Here is a 16,120-nt window from a genome sequence, read left to right as displayed (position 1 = left end):
CGTGTACAAAAGGGTAAAGGAGACATTGGTCATGTCTACGTTTCCTCCCTCTCTGGTCTCTTGAGGCAGCTATGTCGTTGGTAAAACGTACTGATTGCCGGTTCTGTAAAATGTCTCATAATTAGGGCTGATTGAATCCGCCAAAATCTGGGCCTGGCGGATTCTTGCCGGATTGAAAAAAAAAATCTGGATCCGCTCTGGATTCTGGTGCCTATATAAGTCTATGGGGAACAGAATCATGAGATTAAAAACGTTTGTGGAAGGGATACGGGGGTAGGAGCACGTGCGGTGTACTCACCCGAGACTTTGTCATGGCAGCAAACTCCTTCCGGATCACGCTTTTACCTTCTGGAGCCAACAATTCTATATTCATTGTTTTGCCTGCCCACCGGAGCATGTAATTGGTTGCAGCTAGATGCGCCCCAACCCTGAGTGTCAGCTGACTGCAACCAATCACAGGTGGCAGGGTGGCCAGGGAAAGCAGTGCAAGTGTCTGCGGGTCAGTATGGTGAACGTGCATGTCTTTCAGAAACACATGCACGTTCCTGTCAGAAGTGTGCGGCTGTGCCGGTGATGCGCTGTCAGACACGTACAAGTCTGACATGACATCAGCCGGCACAGCCTGCGCTGTCTGAGCATGAGCGTGCATGTATTGTACACAGAAACACATGCACGCTCCTGTCAGAAGTGTGCGTGACTGTGCCGGTGATGTGGCTTTTTTTTTATTATTTAGATAAATAATTTTTAAAAAAACGACGTGCTGTCCCCCTTAATTTACATCCCCAACCATGACAATGCCAGCTGGGGGCAGGTATTCTCAGCCCACACCCGCCCGGTATTGCCGCATCTATTCGATGTGACAATCCCGATGCAATACCAGGTCTTCTCGATTGCCCTGGAGCGGTGGCAATCAGGGCAATAAGGGGTTATTAGCAGCGCACACCAGCTACTAAATGCTAGGTTAGTAATGGCACTGGCGTCTAGGAGATACCTGCATCACACTAACCTGTAAATGACAGTAAATAAACAGAGACACAGAAAAATCCTTTATTTGGAATAAAGTGCAAAACACACCCTCCTTCACCTCTTTATTAACCCCAAACAACCTGCAGGTCCAGCATAATCCACATGAGGTCCCACGCCGCTTCAGCTCTGCTACATAGCCAGCGGCCATAGAGCACTACCACTGGCTGTGCAGACAATGACTGAGCCACAATGACTGCACGGCAGGCAGATACTGTCACAGGCTGGGAACGCGTGTGCCTGCAACCAATCACAGACGAGAGGACGGCCGGTGGGGGAGGAAAACACGGAAAGCTGTGTGTATACGATGCACGGTACAGGAAGTCAATGTGCGACCCGGAAGCAGTGTGCCGATATGACACCGAGTCTCGGTAAGTATGAAACGCTGTTTTATTTCTGTTTTTCTTTATTTTTCAATTATTTTCCCAGTTCCAGATCCGGATCGTGCACCCAGAATTCCGGATCCGGGTCCAGCACCCGGAAATCTATGAAACCGCGCAGATCCGGACTTTTACAGTTCGGACCCGCTCAGCCCTACTCATAATACCAAGACTCTCTGGGATTGCGTGGCTATACTTGCATTACATTCTGAGGCCTCACCTGAGCCCATGCAGCTTGGTGGGACATCTCATGGGAGGAGAGCTTCCCCTATGCCAAAAAGGGGAGGTACTTGCTTTTTACTGGGATAAAAGGGAACACCTTATTACTACCTGACCTTTGGTATCCAAAAGATATTGGAATTTGGAAAACTGTTAAGTCCAGGGGGATTGGGGGATTTCAACCTTGGCCTATGTATTTCCTCCACGTCTCAATGTTTGTTGTCTGCCAAAGTTAAAATAACGGGCCAGGAAGTCTGTGTTAAGATTTTTTTTATAGTGACTGAAGGGCAAACATAATCAACCAACAGTCTGTTCGCTCTTCAGGGTTAGAGGTGGACAAGTTATCCAGTCCTCTATGGATCTCTATTGGCTGTTTACCTCTCTCCCAAGGGTTATTTATGAAATGTGTATTGGGGTTAGGTGGACTCCTCATAGGGGTACTCCATTCAGAGTGCATCAGGTGCTATGTACTCAAAAACCTTTGTCCACAAAAGGCTTTCCTTGGTTTATTTTGCATAACCCAGTTGTAGACTGGAAGACCCAGAACATAACTAAATGGAGCTCTTTCTCTAGCCAGCACTGTTTAAGGACCTATATTTTTATGATAACCATGTGTATTCTGGAGCTTTTTTCTGAGTTTTGTGATGTTTTCGGTGTAAAGGCCTGCCAGGAGCTACCATCGCACAGACCTAATGACTGCACCATACAGTTGAAGCCAAGCGACAAGTTGCCCAAGTGAAGATTGTCTAATTTGTCTGGCCCTGAGAGACAAGCTCTCAAAGACTATACAACAGAGAGTTTGGCTAATGGTCACATTAGGCCGTCTTCGTCCACTGTGGCTGCGGGTTTTAACTTTGTCAAAAAGAAGGATGGTGAAGTGCGTCTGTGTCTGGATTTCCGCAAGCTTAACCAAATTACGTTATACAAGTTTAAAATCTGTTTATTTGTGTGGGATTGACCACTCCTGTCCCGGCCCTCTCTTGGGTGGAGGGAGGGGAGTCACTCTGCCAGGGTTGTCAGGAGCTAGATCAAGGAAGGAGGCCCAATCATCATCACCTTCAGACGTACCTTTGGGATTAGTGTCAGGTAGGGTTCACCCCCTACACTGAGGACCAGTTTAGACTTCTCTGTTCCTAGTGATTCCATCACACACTGTGACTTCAAATGTGCAAAAACAGACATGCAGTTAACAAAATGTAATTCATTTTATGTTCTACAAATTTCAACTCCCTTTACCAAAAAGGACTTTAGAAGAAATGTTAGGTAAGTACATGTCCAGAAAACCAGCTCATGCAACAGGGCCCTGTATTGTTTGGGCATTTATTGATGTTAAAATTGACTAAAAAAACAGGTGTGCAAAAAGAAAAAAAAAATGTTTATGGCACATAAACTTTGTGAGGAAGACAGTCTCAGTGAAATGTTTGAATTTGGAGAAACTTTGTATTTTTAACCCCGCCAAAGCCTGCTTTCACCTTCCTGACAAGGCCAAATTTTACAATTCTAACCAGTGTCCCTTTATGATGTAATAACTCTGAAATGCCTAAATGGATCTCAGTAATTATGAGACTATTTTTTGTGACACATTGGGCTTCATGTTAGTGATAAATTTAGGTCGAATTTTTTATGTTTATTTGTGAAAATATCAGAAGTTTAGCAAATATTTCGCAATTTTCAGCCTTTTAATTTTTATGCCCCTAAACCAGAGAAAGTTAGAAGAGTTCAAAGTGTATCGGCAATTTCTCATTTATCCAACACCATTTGCAAAACCAGCATTGCAATATATTACATCTGTCAGTGTTACAGTGACGGAATGTCTTTTAGACCATGCTCCTGGCTTGATCTAACAGGTGACCATAGTTGGCAGATCCCTCTTCCATGCTGCAATCGCTAGGGATAATTGTATATAGGGGTAAAGCAGCCAGGGATGGTGTAGGCACCATCCCTGGCTGTGACAGCCAAAGTTCGGCTATCATTTAACCTTAGCTCCCCATGGCAATTACGCATGCACAGATCCAGTGCCTACACGATACAATTGAGTCCATTTGCAAGAATGCACCACATAATAGGATCTACTATTATGATCAATGTAAAAAAAGCGTTAAAAAAACAATTATTCCCCATTCACAAAATAGATTGCACATGAAATGCTCATGACAAGTAAACATACCTTTTTTGAAGGACACTCATTTCAAATTTGTTTTCTTTATAAAATCTTGTGCTGTTTTCTGATGCAGTAAGAATTCTGAAAAAAATGTGTAATTCAAATGAAGCAGGACAAATGCATCTCCACCATATCAATGATCAATCTTAATGAAACTGTCAGTGCTGCTGCTGGCACCTCTCTTATCAACTGAATCTCTGTATTATTCACAAACTACCATATTTTCCGGTGTATAAGACACATTTTTAACCGCTGAAAATCTTCTCAAAAGTCGGGGGTCATCTCATATGCTGGGTGTCGTGTTATACGGCGGTGCACAGAGCCGTCATGGCTTTACTGCCATTGTTTACACACAATAAAATATATTGTCACCTGTCCTCTGTTACCGCGGTGCCTCCAGCTGTTTCTTGAAGTCCGCAGGTACACAGACCCCTCTGTGATAGCATCTGCTGCACGGAGCGGCCACTGCAGGATGTCATCATGGCTTTACTGCTGTTGAATGTTTTATGGTGCCACAAAGCATTCAACTGCAGTAAATTGCTGATAGTAGCAGTGGCAGCGGGCCCGTATATAGAATGCGATCATGGAGTAGTGCTTCTTACGGACTGCAGGCACATAGACCCCTCCACGATCGCGTCCAATACACAGGGCCACCACCGCTGCTGCTGTCAGAGCTTTACTGCAGTTGAATGCTTTGTGGCGCCGTAAAGCATTCAACTGCAGTAAAGTCATGACAACATCCTGCAGCAGCCGCTCCGTACACCGGACGCTATTACAGAGGGGTCTGTGTGCCTGTGGCCTGCAAGAAGCAGCTGGAGGCACCGCGGGCACGGAGGACAGGTGAGAATATCTTTTATCGTGTGTAAACAACGGCATAATAGGGGACAAGAAGGGGACCGGTAGGAGGACAATGCTAAACAATGGGGACAATACTGCAGGGAACATTACTAAACAATGGGAACATTACAGCATGGGACATTACAGCAGGGGACATTACAGTAGGGGACATTACTGCAGGGGACATTACTAAACAATGGGGAAATTTAACTGGAAAAGTTTGGGACCATCTTATCCGCACAGTTGTCTTATATGCTGGAAAATACGGTACTACACTCATCTACTTCAGTCCTACACTAGCTTAACAACTTACAGTCTGAAATATTTCACTCCCTATCTATATTACTGAACTGTAAGCTGTGATAACCTTTCTCTATCCTGAATAACTTTAAAATGGTTGCTGCATTCACGGCCTGAGCTTTTATACAGGCACTGATAATTCCTCCTGATTGACTACACTATACAAAGGAAATGTTGAGAAGCCTGCACAGATTTTCATTAGATAATATGAGACCTCTGTGGCTTATGCAATCATCTACAATGTGTAAAATGGGGGATATTTTGGTGATTCACATAAATTAAATTCCTTCTATTCAACAAAACCTTGCAAAATTCATAAATTTCAACTTGAATTAAATTCACAAAAAATCAATTCTCTCATCACTAACAAGCACCTTTAACCTAATAGTATCACTTTTTATCTCAGTATGTTCCATACAAACATACGAGGGACTGTTGATAAGTCTTTGGCTTTGTGATTTTTTTTGGTTTCTATGGTAATGAATATTAAATCACATAAATGTTTATGTGTCTAATATATGTTTTCAAAATTTTGTGTTTGTTGCCTATGGCAACAGTGTTCTATGCACACAGGAAACAAAATGGCAGTGTCTAATGCGATATTCACAGCAACTGAGAGCAGAGAAGTGATAAAATTCTTGTTTCTGCAAGGAAAGTCCGCAAAAGATATTCATGGTGATATGTCACAGAAATTGAGGGACCAATGCCCTACATATTCCACAGCTAAGAACTGAGTTGCCAAATTGAAAACGGCCACTTCAACACCAATGATGAGGAACGTCCTGGACGACTGAGAGTGGTTGTTGTTCTGGAGATCGTCGATGCTGTGCACAACCTCATACTTGAGAATCGACGAATTTCAGCTGAAGCTATAGCAGACATCCTAAGGATTTCCCGTGATCGTGTTTGTGTCATTATCCATGAACATTTGGACATGAGGAAGCGATCTGCAAAGTGGGTCCCTAAATGTTTGACAACAAATGAGAGAAGCATGCAAGTGAAAACTTCCCACTCCATTTGTCAACGTTTCCAGACTGATAAGAACTTCCTGAATCGACTGGTCTCTATGGATGAGACCTGGATTTATTTGTATGACCCTGAAAACAAGCAGTGAAAAGAGTGGAGGCACAGTGGTTCTCTTCATCGAAAGAAGTTCAGGGTGCAAAAGTCATTCACTAAGGTGATGATGTCTGTGTTCAGAGATAAGGAGGGAGTGGTGCTAGAGAACTACCTTCAAAAGGGTTTCACCATCAATGCAAGATATTATATTGAACTTTTAAACCAATTGAAAGCAGCTTTGAAGGCTAAAAGGTGCAGCAATCTGTCCAAAGGAATCTTATTCTTACAAGACAATGCCTCTGCTCACACTGTACAAATGACCACAGCAAAACTGGCAGAGCTGGGCTTCCAGCTGGTTGTCCACCCACCTTATTCATCAGATGTAGCTCCCTCTTACTATCATCTGTTTCAAAACCTGAAGAAACACATCAAGGGTACCAAATTTCACACCATTTCTGATGCCATGGCTGCTATGGATGCCTGGTTTGAGGCACAACCGAGGCTTACAGAGCTCGGAATACTGATGTAAGAAGTGTGTTGATATCAGTGGAGAGTATGTAGAATAAATGTAAAGTTTCATCATCCAATCTTGTTTCCTTTTGCATAAAGCCAAAGACTTATCAGTAGAGATGAGCGGTGTTCGAATCGAACTGTTCACCAATCTCAAATTCGACTTGTTTTAGGCAATGTTAGAGTCATTCAACGAACGTGAACAATTAGCTTCAAGCTCGACAGTTCAAGGTTATGTTCGATAATTGTTCGATTACCAAAAGCGTAACTGGCTTTTCACAGTAATACTGTCATTCAATGTTAATACAGTGGAATCTTGCTTAACGAGAACAATCCGTTCTGGGAGTGTGCTTGTTAACCAAGTTACTCATTTAGCAAAGCAAGATTTCCCATAGGAAATCATTGCAATGCAGACAATTCCTTCCACAACTTGTTAAATGTCCCATCCTGGTCCCCTATTGAGCCATTCCACACATGCACAAACACACATAAACACACACAAACACACACAAACATACACGCACACACACATATTATGCTCACCTTACCTTCCGTTCCATCGCCGGCCTCCTGGGACAATGCAGTTCACTGGTACAAGAGGTGTATCGGGTAACCATCGAGACCGATGCCGGAACTTCCGCTGCCAGAGCGCTGACTTCAAAGGCAGGAGCCGCTTGCCTCTGATTGGCCAGTGCACTGCCTTTGAGTAGCGTCTGACAGAGGAAGTTCCTCCCTCGTCGCGATGGTTACCCGATACACGTATTTCGCTGCTACAGTAAGTGTATCGGGTAACCATCGTGACGAGGGCGGTGTGCGTTCGTGTTTGTGCATGTTTGTATGTGTTTGTGTTTGCCTGCCATTGTTTTCAATTGGTATTCGAAGGTGTTCGAAAGTGTTCAACGAATGTTCGTCGAACGTTCGACGAACTTACCCGCCGTTCGAACTCAAGCACTAGGGTGGTGACTAATCTCTACTTATCAGCTCAGCAACCCTCATAATCATATATAAATTAATTACTGTAAACAAAGATAAACCTTGCAATATTGTTTTTTGCTTGATCCCAATGCAAGGAAAAAAAAAATCATAATTGGGTTAAACTTTACCAAAATGGATTTGATACTTGCCCCAAGCAGATTTAACGTGTGCATATTACTTTCTTTCCAGATGATAACCCCATTTTGTTTATGTAACACCACCAATCATGTACATAATTGGAATATATATTTTATTTAGAACAAGAACACAAAAATAAAATGTTGTTTTTTGACCTTACATGAGCTCTTGCTATTATCCATTGATGCCGTGGGCTACTGAGATATCCATGAACTTGGCTCTAGCTAACTGCAAAGCAATATTTGACTCGTATAAAAAAAATCAGTGTACAAGCCGTGAAACCTCTGTGTTTTAGAATACCAAAGGGTAAAATGAGCAGATGTTTAAGTATCCCCAGAAGTCATGGAAATTCAGCAGGAAAGCATTAGTATGACCTTTCAAAAGCATTAACGAATTACTATAGGAGAGATCTCTTTGCCATATGGTAATAAAGCAGATGATTCATTAGACTTGTTTTATATATTTTGTTTGCTTTAAAGTTTTTGGCTCATTGAACAAATTGTTTTCTACAATTAGTTTTTATGAGAATGATAGTGGTTTATGTTTCCAGAGCTGTAGGTATTATCTTATTAACAGAGCGTGCTACATCAGCTCTGCAAATGGATGTGGTGAATATTTCCGAAAGTACTATACTATTTATATTATGTTGTTGCATAGTTCTATAATCCCACTACTACAATAACACGTGACATTATTTATTTGGATTTAGATCTAATAGATTTAATTTTATCATGTGATGACATTAGAGTAGAAGGAATAAAAGGCACCTTCCATATAACAATAAGGCTAAATGGTGGCAAATATGCAGTTCCATACTATAGTGCCCTATGACACTCCTTGTAGTTTTTTTTACAATGTTCCATCAGGGGTATGGAGTTATTCTTGGAAGCATTTTAGAGGTAAAACCCCTTATATTGATAGTTATATATATTATTTTCAATTACTTAAAAGCATACCAAAAAGAGAAGCAACAAAAATATATAACCAAAAATGTTGAGCTTAAAATAAAGGGACAATATCCCAAATTTGAGGATAAAGGGGGTAAATTGAGTAGGCTGATCAAAACTCTAAGAAGTCACTAGAAATCTACCCCTACTTGGTGGTGGAGGTTGTAACTCTGATAGTCAATGAGATTTGCTTCCACCCTCAGTGACTGCAGTCTTTAAAGTAATATTTAAACAAGATCTACTAATTAATACATCATCATTTTTTCTTTGTTTATTGGCCTTCTGCTCAAACTCGAGCCATGGCAACTTGATGGATAAACTATCTTTAGGATGATCAATCTTGTACAAGTCATAGTTAGGTCTTGAAGGGACTTCACCACCATTACATTGATACTATCAATCCATCGGGTTGCTGGTCTTCCACTTCACTAGTGATGAGCAGACTCGCTGATAACAGAGACTGGCAGACCTAACCAGATTTAAAAAAAAAAAATCCGGTTCCAGCCCAGGATTGATCCCAGATATTTGGCCAGACGCCGGTCTCATTACAAATCTGTGAGGATCAGAATCCAGCAATTAAAAATGATGGTAGAAGGAATAGGGGATAGGAGCTGGCGTGCTATACTTACCGAGGCTTCGCTGTGGCAGTGACTGCTCCCACAGCTGTCCATTCACTTCCGGGGCCATTCATTAGGCTCATAAATATGCACTGCTTTCCCCACCTACCAGCTTCTGTGATTTTTTGCAGTCAGACACGCCCCCACCCTGACTAGCAGTGTGTCAGCTGACTGCTTCCAATCAATCACAGATGCTACGTGTGTCTTTTTGTAATAAAAAAATAAATAACAAAAATGGGGTAGGGTCCCCCCACATTCATACCCAGCACAGAAAAAGCATACGGCTACATGCTGCAGCCCCCAGCCATTTACTTATCTTGGCTGTATATCAAAATAAGAGGAACTGCATGAGGCTTTTTTTTAATTATGTAAATAAATAAAAAAAAAAACAAACACATGTGCACACACACACCACCAATTTTAATACTCAGCCATAATAAAGCCCATCACCTGGGGGCTGCTATTCTCAGGCTGGTGAGACTCATGGTTATTGGGAGCCCCCTAACCTAAAAAAAGCAGCCTGCAGCTACCCAGGATTGTCACATCCATTAGATGCAACAATCCTAGCACTTTACCCAGCTGTTCCCGATTGCCCTGTTGCAGTGCGGTGGCAATCGGGGTAATAAAGGGTTAATCACAGCTCACAGCTGCCACTATGTCCTAGATTAGTAATGGGGAGGGTCTATGAGACCCCCCCATTACTAATCTGTAAGTGAAAATAAATAAACACAAACATCGAAAAAATCCTCTAATTGAATTAAAAGAGAAAAAAACCCTCTTTCACCACTTTATTAACCCCCAAAACACCTCTGCAGGTGCGACGTAATCCACACAAGGTCCCATGAGAATTCCAGCTCTGCTACGTTTCAGAAGGCACAGCGCACAATCATGGAACATAACAGAATGCTGTGAGGTTCAGGCAGAGACTGAACTGCGATGAGGGGTGACATCACTTAGGTTAGCTGTGATTACAGCTAGAGATACTTACTGGTTTCCAGCTGTGATCACAGGTAACCTGATCCCAGCTGACCTCAATAAACATTCACTGAGTTCACAGACGTGCAAAACCCAGAAGAAAACTGAGGGGTTTTTTTTGTCAAGAGATGCAGATTTGGTGCTGAAATTGTTACACCATATTCCTGCACCCATTCTACACATCCTGGCAAAAACAGTATCACTACTACATGCGTATGATGCGGTCATGATGTGTTTTTTTTCCAGGAGGTGTAGATTGGGTTCTGGAATATGGTGTAAAAATTTCAGCACCAAATCTGAATCTCTTGGCAAAAAAATGCAAAAAACGTTTTGGGTGTAGTTTTCTGTCAGGAGGTGTAAATCTGGTGCAGACATTTCAGCACCAAATTTGCACCTCCTGGAGGAAAACTGCACCAAAATGACATAAAAACTGTTTTTGTGCATTTTTTTTCCAAGAGATGCAGATTTGGTGCTGAAATTTTTACAATAATGCCATAGTTTGTTCAAAATTAGTTGAGCCATGGCATTATGTCTCTTCTGCACTGTCATACTCCAGTTCTGCTCAGCCCTGCCAATTTTGGCATAGCTGAGATAAACTGGTGTGAAACCATCAAACTACAAATTGTTTGAGCAACTCTGAGTTGTGCCCAAATTTTGCGACTTTTATAGCGACTTCTGGCAAAATTGGTTTGATGAATCAGGCCCATAGTCTTTTTCATATCTGTCTTTAAAAATATTGTTCGCTAGATTTTTATGGGGCTACACAGTGGCTCAATGGTTATCACTGGTTGAAATTCCACCAAGGACACCATTTGCACGGAGTTTGTATATTCTCCCCGTGTTTGCACGGATTTCCTCCTGGTACTCCGGTTTCCCCCCACACTCCAAAGACATACTAAATATAGATTGCGAGCCCCAATGGGGACAGTGATAATCAGGTATTTAAAGTGCTGTGGAATTAATAGCACTGTATAAGTGAGTAACATAAATTAAAAAAATAAAATCAGCTTTGCGTTAAATAGAGATATGTGAATCAGTCAAGATTCAAATTTAACTGCTCATGTGGATTTTTCTTGAAAATTTGATTTGCTGAAAAGTTACTCTATGCTAATTTGATGTTCTTTATTATGCTCTGGGGTCTCAAAAGACTCCCAGAACATAACAAACATAATATATAAAAAAATAAATGAAAAAGTTATATTTATCTAGTCGCTCACCTTTTCCTGCCTTTTATCTCCTCTCCATCCTCATTGTATGTTCTGTGGCTCATGCTGAAATGCCCAGGCCTATCACACTGAACCAGGACTTCTGGCTCTGATGAGGTTTCAGATTAATGGCCTTAAGCAGCCATCATTCTGCTGAATCCATGCAGAAGGGAAATACAAAAAAAATCTGCATTTTGGTGAAAGCAATTTTTTAAAAAATTTTTTAGTAGAGTTCAATTCCTCTTGAAATTATTTGCTTATCTTTATTATAGAAATATCATATTTACATTAATTTCTTGCTATTGGTTTTGATAACCGTAGAGTCAAGGGAGTCTCTGAACATTTGTAGTTACTGTAAACATGTTGGCAGAATGTGTTATTTACCATATGTTGAGCGCAAGGTGTCCAAAGGAAACGTGTGGGCCAAACTCCCAGGTTACAACCTCAATGTCCTCTTCTATACAAAGAACAAAAGAGAAAATTCCAATAATGTGATAATGAAGAATACAAATATAATTTTGGGAAATTTACATGATGGGTGTCATGAAGTTTATATTATATTAAAAACTGCTCCCAGTATAGAAATGAATAGAAGGTGATCACTGTATGGAATTATATTTGCCAGCAAATTAATTTAAGTACATACATCATTGTGCTGGAACAGTAATGATCACATGTATCTATTATTAAAGAAGATATGGGAAAATATGATAGAATCGGAATAAAGGTACAGATATAGCAGGGATAATTTTGTCACTATAGAAGAGCTGCTGTAAAGAGTAATGAGTAAATTTGCTGAAATTTGAAGTTTGCTCGAATTTGTTCAGGAAATTTGATTCACATGTGGCTTATTATGAGGGCAGAGTTTTCTCTCCCTCTGTCACAGCTTGTTTACTATACTTTAATGTTTTATAAATTTGATAATTTGATAGCATATAAATATATATATATATATATGTTATCCTTTTCATATATGCAACACCCTGTGAATAATTGTAATTTAAAAATAAATAATATTAAATTAATTATAATAATTGTAAGGAAAACAAGAAAAAAAACAAACAGTCACCTTGGTGCTCACCTGTCTATTAATTGAAGCCCTCATCCAGTTCCCTGTGAAGCTCCCTCCAGCCTGTTCTTTACTACTCCACCATTATATGTGATGTGTTCTTCCTCATCTTCCCTCCTGTGCCAGGGCTTCTGGCTTCAAGTAGATCTTTAACATCATGTTGCAGGCTTTGACATCACATGTTTGTCATCTAGGATGATGCAGAGATGGAGGAATATTTTGTCATGTGTAGTGGTTGAGTAAATTAATGCCTATCAGCACTCCTGTGGAAGCCGATTTATGGCGTAATGCTTGGGGCTAGCAGTTGTCTCCTGGTCTCTGCCTTTCTGATACAGGGGCTCAGGGTTGTTTATCCCTTTGACTCCACAGGTATTCTATTGATAACCATGAAGGTTGTTTAAATGGTTAGCGAATGTATCATGTGCATTAATGCATTTTGTTTGACATGTGTAATGTGTACATTTATTTACTTTACTAAAAGGTGGCCCGATTCTACGCATCGGGTATTCTAGAATTTACGTATTGTGTAGTTAATGTATGATTTTTGTTATATATATATATATATAGATGTTGTTGTGTGTAGTTACCAAGTGTTTGTGTAGGGAGCTGTACATGTTCTGGGTGTTGTCTGGGTGTGGCGGGGGGTGAGAGCGGTGTTGTTTGTGTGTTGCGTTGTTTGTGGAGCGCTGTGTGTGTGTTGCGCGGTTTGTGTGGGTGTGGGGTGTGTGTGTGTTTTGGTGGGAGGTATGTTTTGTGCAATCTGTGTGTTGTGCGGCATGTGTGTATATTTGTGTGTGCCGCGCTGTCTGTGTGTTGGGTGTCTGTGTAAGGCAGTGTTTGTGGTTCCCAGTGTGTGTGTGGTGTTGTGCAGTGGGGGGAGGTGTGCACCCCCCATCGTGCTCCATCCCCCATGCTGCGCACCCCCCATCGTGCTCCATCCCCCATGCTGCGCACCCCCCATTGTGCTCCATCCCCTATGTTGCTCACCCCCCATCGTGCTCCATCCCCCATGCTGCGCACCCCCCATTGTGCTCCATACCTTATGCTGCGCACCCCCCATCGTGCTCCATCCCCCATGCTGCGCACTCCCCATCGTGCTCTATCCCCCATGCTGCGCACCCCCCATTGTGCTCCATCTCCTATGCTGCTCACCCCCCATCGTGCTCCATCCCCCATGCTGCGCACCCCCCATTGTGCTCCATACCTTATGCTGCGCACCCCCCTTCGTGCTCCATCCCCCATGCTGCGCACTCCCCATCATGCTCCATCCCCCATGCTGCGCACCCCCCATCGTGCTCCATCCCCCATGCTGCGCACCCCCCATTGTGCTCCATCCCCCATGCTGCGCACTCCCCATCATGCTACATCCCCCATGCTGCGCACCCCTCATCGTGCTCCATCCCCCTTGCTGCGCACCCCCATCGTGCTCCATCCCCCATGCTGCGCACTCCCCATCGTGATCCATCCCCCATGCTGCGCACTCCCCATCGTGCTCCATCCCCCATGCTGCGCACCCCCCATCGTGCTCCATCCCCCATGCGGCGCACCCCCCATCGTGCTCCATCCCCCATGCTGCGCACTCCACATCGTGCTCCATCCCCCATGCTGCTGCACACTACCCATCGTGCTCCATCCCCCATGCTGTGCACTCCCCATCGTGCTCCATCCCCCATGCTGCGCACTCCCTATCGTGCTACATCCCCCATGCTGCGCACCCCCCATCGTGCTCCCCATCGTGCTACATCCCCCATGCTGCGCACCCCCCATCGTGCTCCATCCCCCATGCTGCGCACCCCCCATCGTGCTCCATCCCCCATGCTGCGCACCCCCCATCGTGCTCCATCCCTCATGCTGCGCACCCCCCATCGTGCTCCATCCCCCATGCTGCGCACCCCCCATCGTGCTCCATCCCCCATGCTGCGCGCCCCCCATCGTGCTCCATCCCCCATGCTGCGCACCCCCCATCGTGCTCCATCCCCCATGCTGCGCACTCCCCATCGTGCTCCATCCCCCATGCTGCGCACTCCCCATCGTGCTCCATCCCCGATGCTGCGCACCCCCCATCGTGCTCCATCCCCCATGCTGCGCACCTTCCATCGTGCTACATCCCCCATGCTGCGCACCCCATCGTGCTCCATCCCCCATGCTGCGCCCTCCCCATCGTGCTCCATCCCCCATGCTATAATAGTTCTCCTATTATACTCAGAGAGGAGAATAATAGGAGGACTATAATAGGAGGAGTAGTCCTGGGGGGAGAGGAGTATAATGCCGGCTCCCTGCACATGTGTACTGGGAGCCGGTGTACGCTGGTAACTATGATACACATCGGGTAACTAAGGCACCTTAGTTACCCGATGTGTATAATGGTTACCAGCGTTCACCGACTCCGTCACGATCCCAGCATCGCAAGGGTATGTGTGGCGCTGCTGGGATCATGACGGAGCCGGTGTACACTGGTAACTATGATACACATTGGGTAACTAAGGGACCTTAGTTACCCGATGTGTATAATGGTTACCAGCGTTCACCGGCTCCGTCACGATCCCAGCAGCGCAAGGTTATGTCTGGCGCTGCTGGGATCGTGACAGAGCCGGTGTATGCTGGTAACTATGATACACATCGGGTAACTAAGGGACCTTAGTTACCCGATGTGTATAATGGTTACCAGCGTTCACCGGCTCCGTCACGATCCCAGCAGCGCAAGGTTATGTCTGGCGCTGCTGGGATCGTGACAGAGCCGGTGTATGCTGGTAACTATGATACACATCGGGTAACTAAGGGACCTTAGTTACCCGATGTGTATAATGGTTACCAGCGTTCACCGGCTCCGTCACGATCCCAGCAGCGCAAGGTTATGTCTGGCGATGCGTGCGGAGGGCCGGGGCGAGCGGCCAATCCATGCGGAGGGCGGGGCCAGGCCGAGGCGAGCGACCAATCCGTGGGGGGGGTGGGGCAAGGCCGCTGGGGAGCCGGTGTACACTGGTAACTATGATACACATCGGGTAACTAAGGGACCTTAGTTACTTGATATGTATAATGGTTACCAGCGTTCAACGTCTCCGTCACGATCCCAGCAGCGCAAGGTTATGTCTGGCGATGCGTGCGGAGGGCCGGGGCGAGCGGCCAATCCGTGCAAGGGGGCGGGGCCAGGCTGAGGCAAGCTACCAATCCATGGGGGGGCGGGGCCAGGCCGAGGCAGCGGCCAATCAGATGCTTGTCACCATAAGGACACAATTTTGGAGCAAGACAGACAGACAGACAGACAGACAGAATAAGGCAATTATATATATAGATTCCTTCTTTGTCCTGTATAATATCAACAGGGTATCCTCTGTATTCAAATTTTATTATGAACTGGTGAGGGACTAGGGATGTTGGGACTGCGCACACAATTGTCTATGTCATGTTTTTAAGGATTTTTAAATGGATTTTTGTCACTTAATCATTTTTGCTGTTTATCATATGTAGGCTTGTACATATTGATATATTGTATATTTTAGGCTCCAGTGCCCTTTTAGGTACATTGTCTCCTTAGTGTTTTTTCTAAATTAACACTTAGGCTGAGGCAACATGGGGTTATGTGTGAGTCCTCGCATGACACTCGGTTCATGCTCGCAGCAGGAGCCAAGTGTCATGCAAGGGTTATGCAACTATGGTCCGATCATGCAATCACACCACAGCTGCAGAGGGGGGGCCGGTGCTGTG

The 16,120-nt window shown here is 44.1% G+C and overlaps 1 long non-coding RNA gene across 1 annotated transcript in view; it reads right to left on the bottom strand.

Annotated features, from left to right (window-relative positions):
* Window positions 1-12,595, bottom strand: part of LOC142286837 (uncharacterized) — a 33,798-nt gene extending 21,203 nt beyond the window's left edge. Inside the window, exons 1-3 of the long non-coding RNA XR_012747913.1 lie at window positions 12,428-12,595; window positions 11,731-11,803; window positions 3,790-3,864 (exon numbers count right to left, since the gene is read on the bottom strand). This is a non-coding gene — a long non-coding RNA (uncharacterized LOC142286837). The remainder of the gene's footprint in view (window positions 1-3,789; window positions 3,865-11,730; window positions 11,804-12,427) is intronic.
* Window positions 12,596-16,120: the final 3,525 nt, after the last annotated feature.

The sequence above is a fragment of the Anomaloglossus baeobatrachus genome, chromosome 2 (assembly GCF_048569485.1).
Source record: "Anomaloglossus baeobatrachus isolate aAnoBae1 chromosome 2, aAnoBae1.hap1, whole genome shotgun sequence".
Lineage (NCBI taxonomy): Eukaryota > Metazoa > Chordata > Amphibia > Anura > Aromobatidae > Anomaloglossus > Anomaloglossus baeobatrachus.
This window is presented reverse-complemented; position numbering and strand designations above follow the sequence as displayed.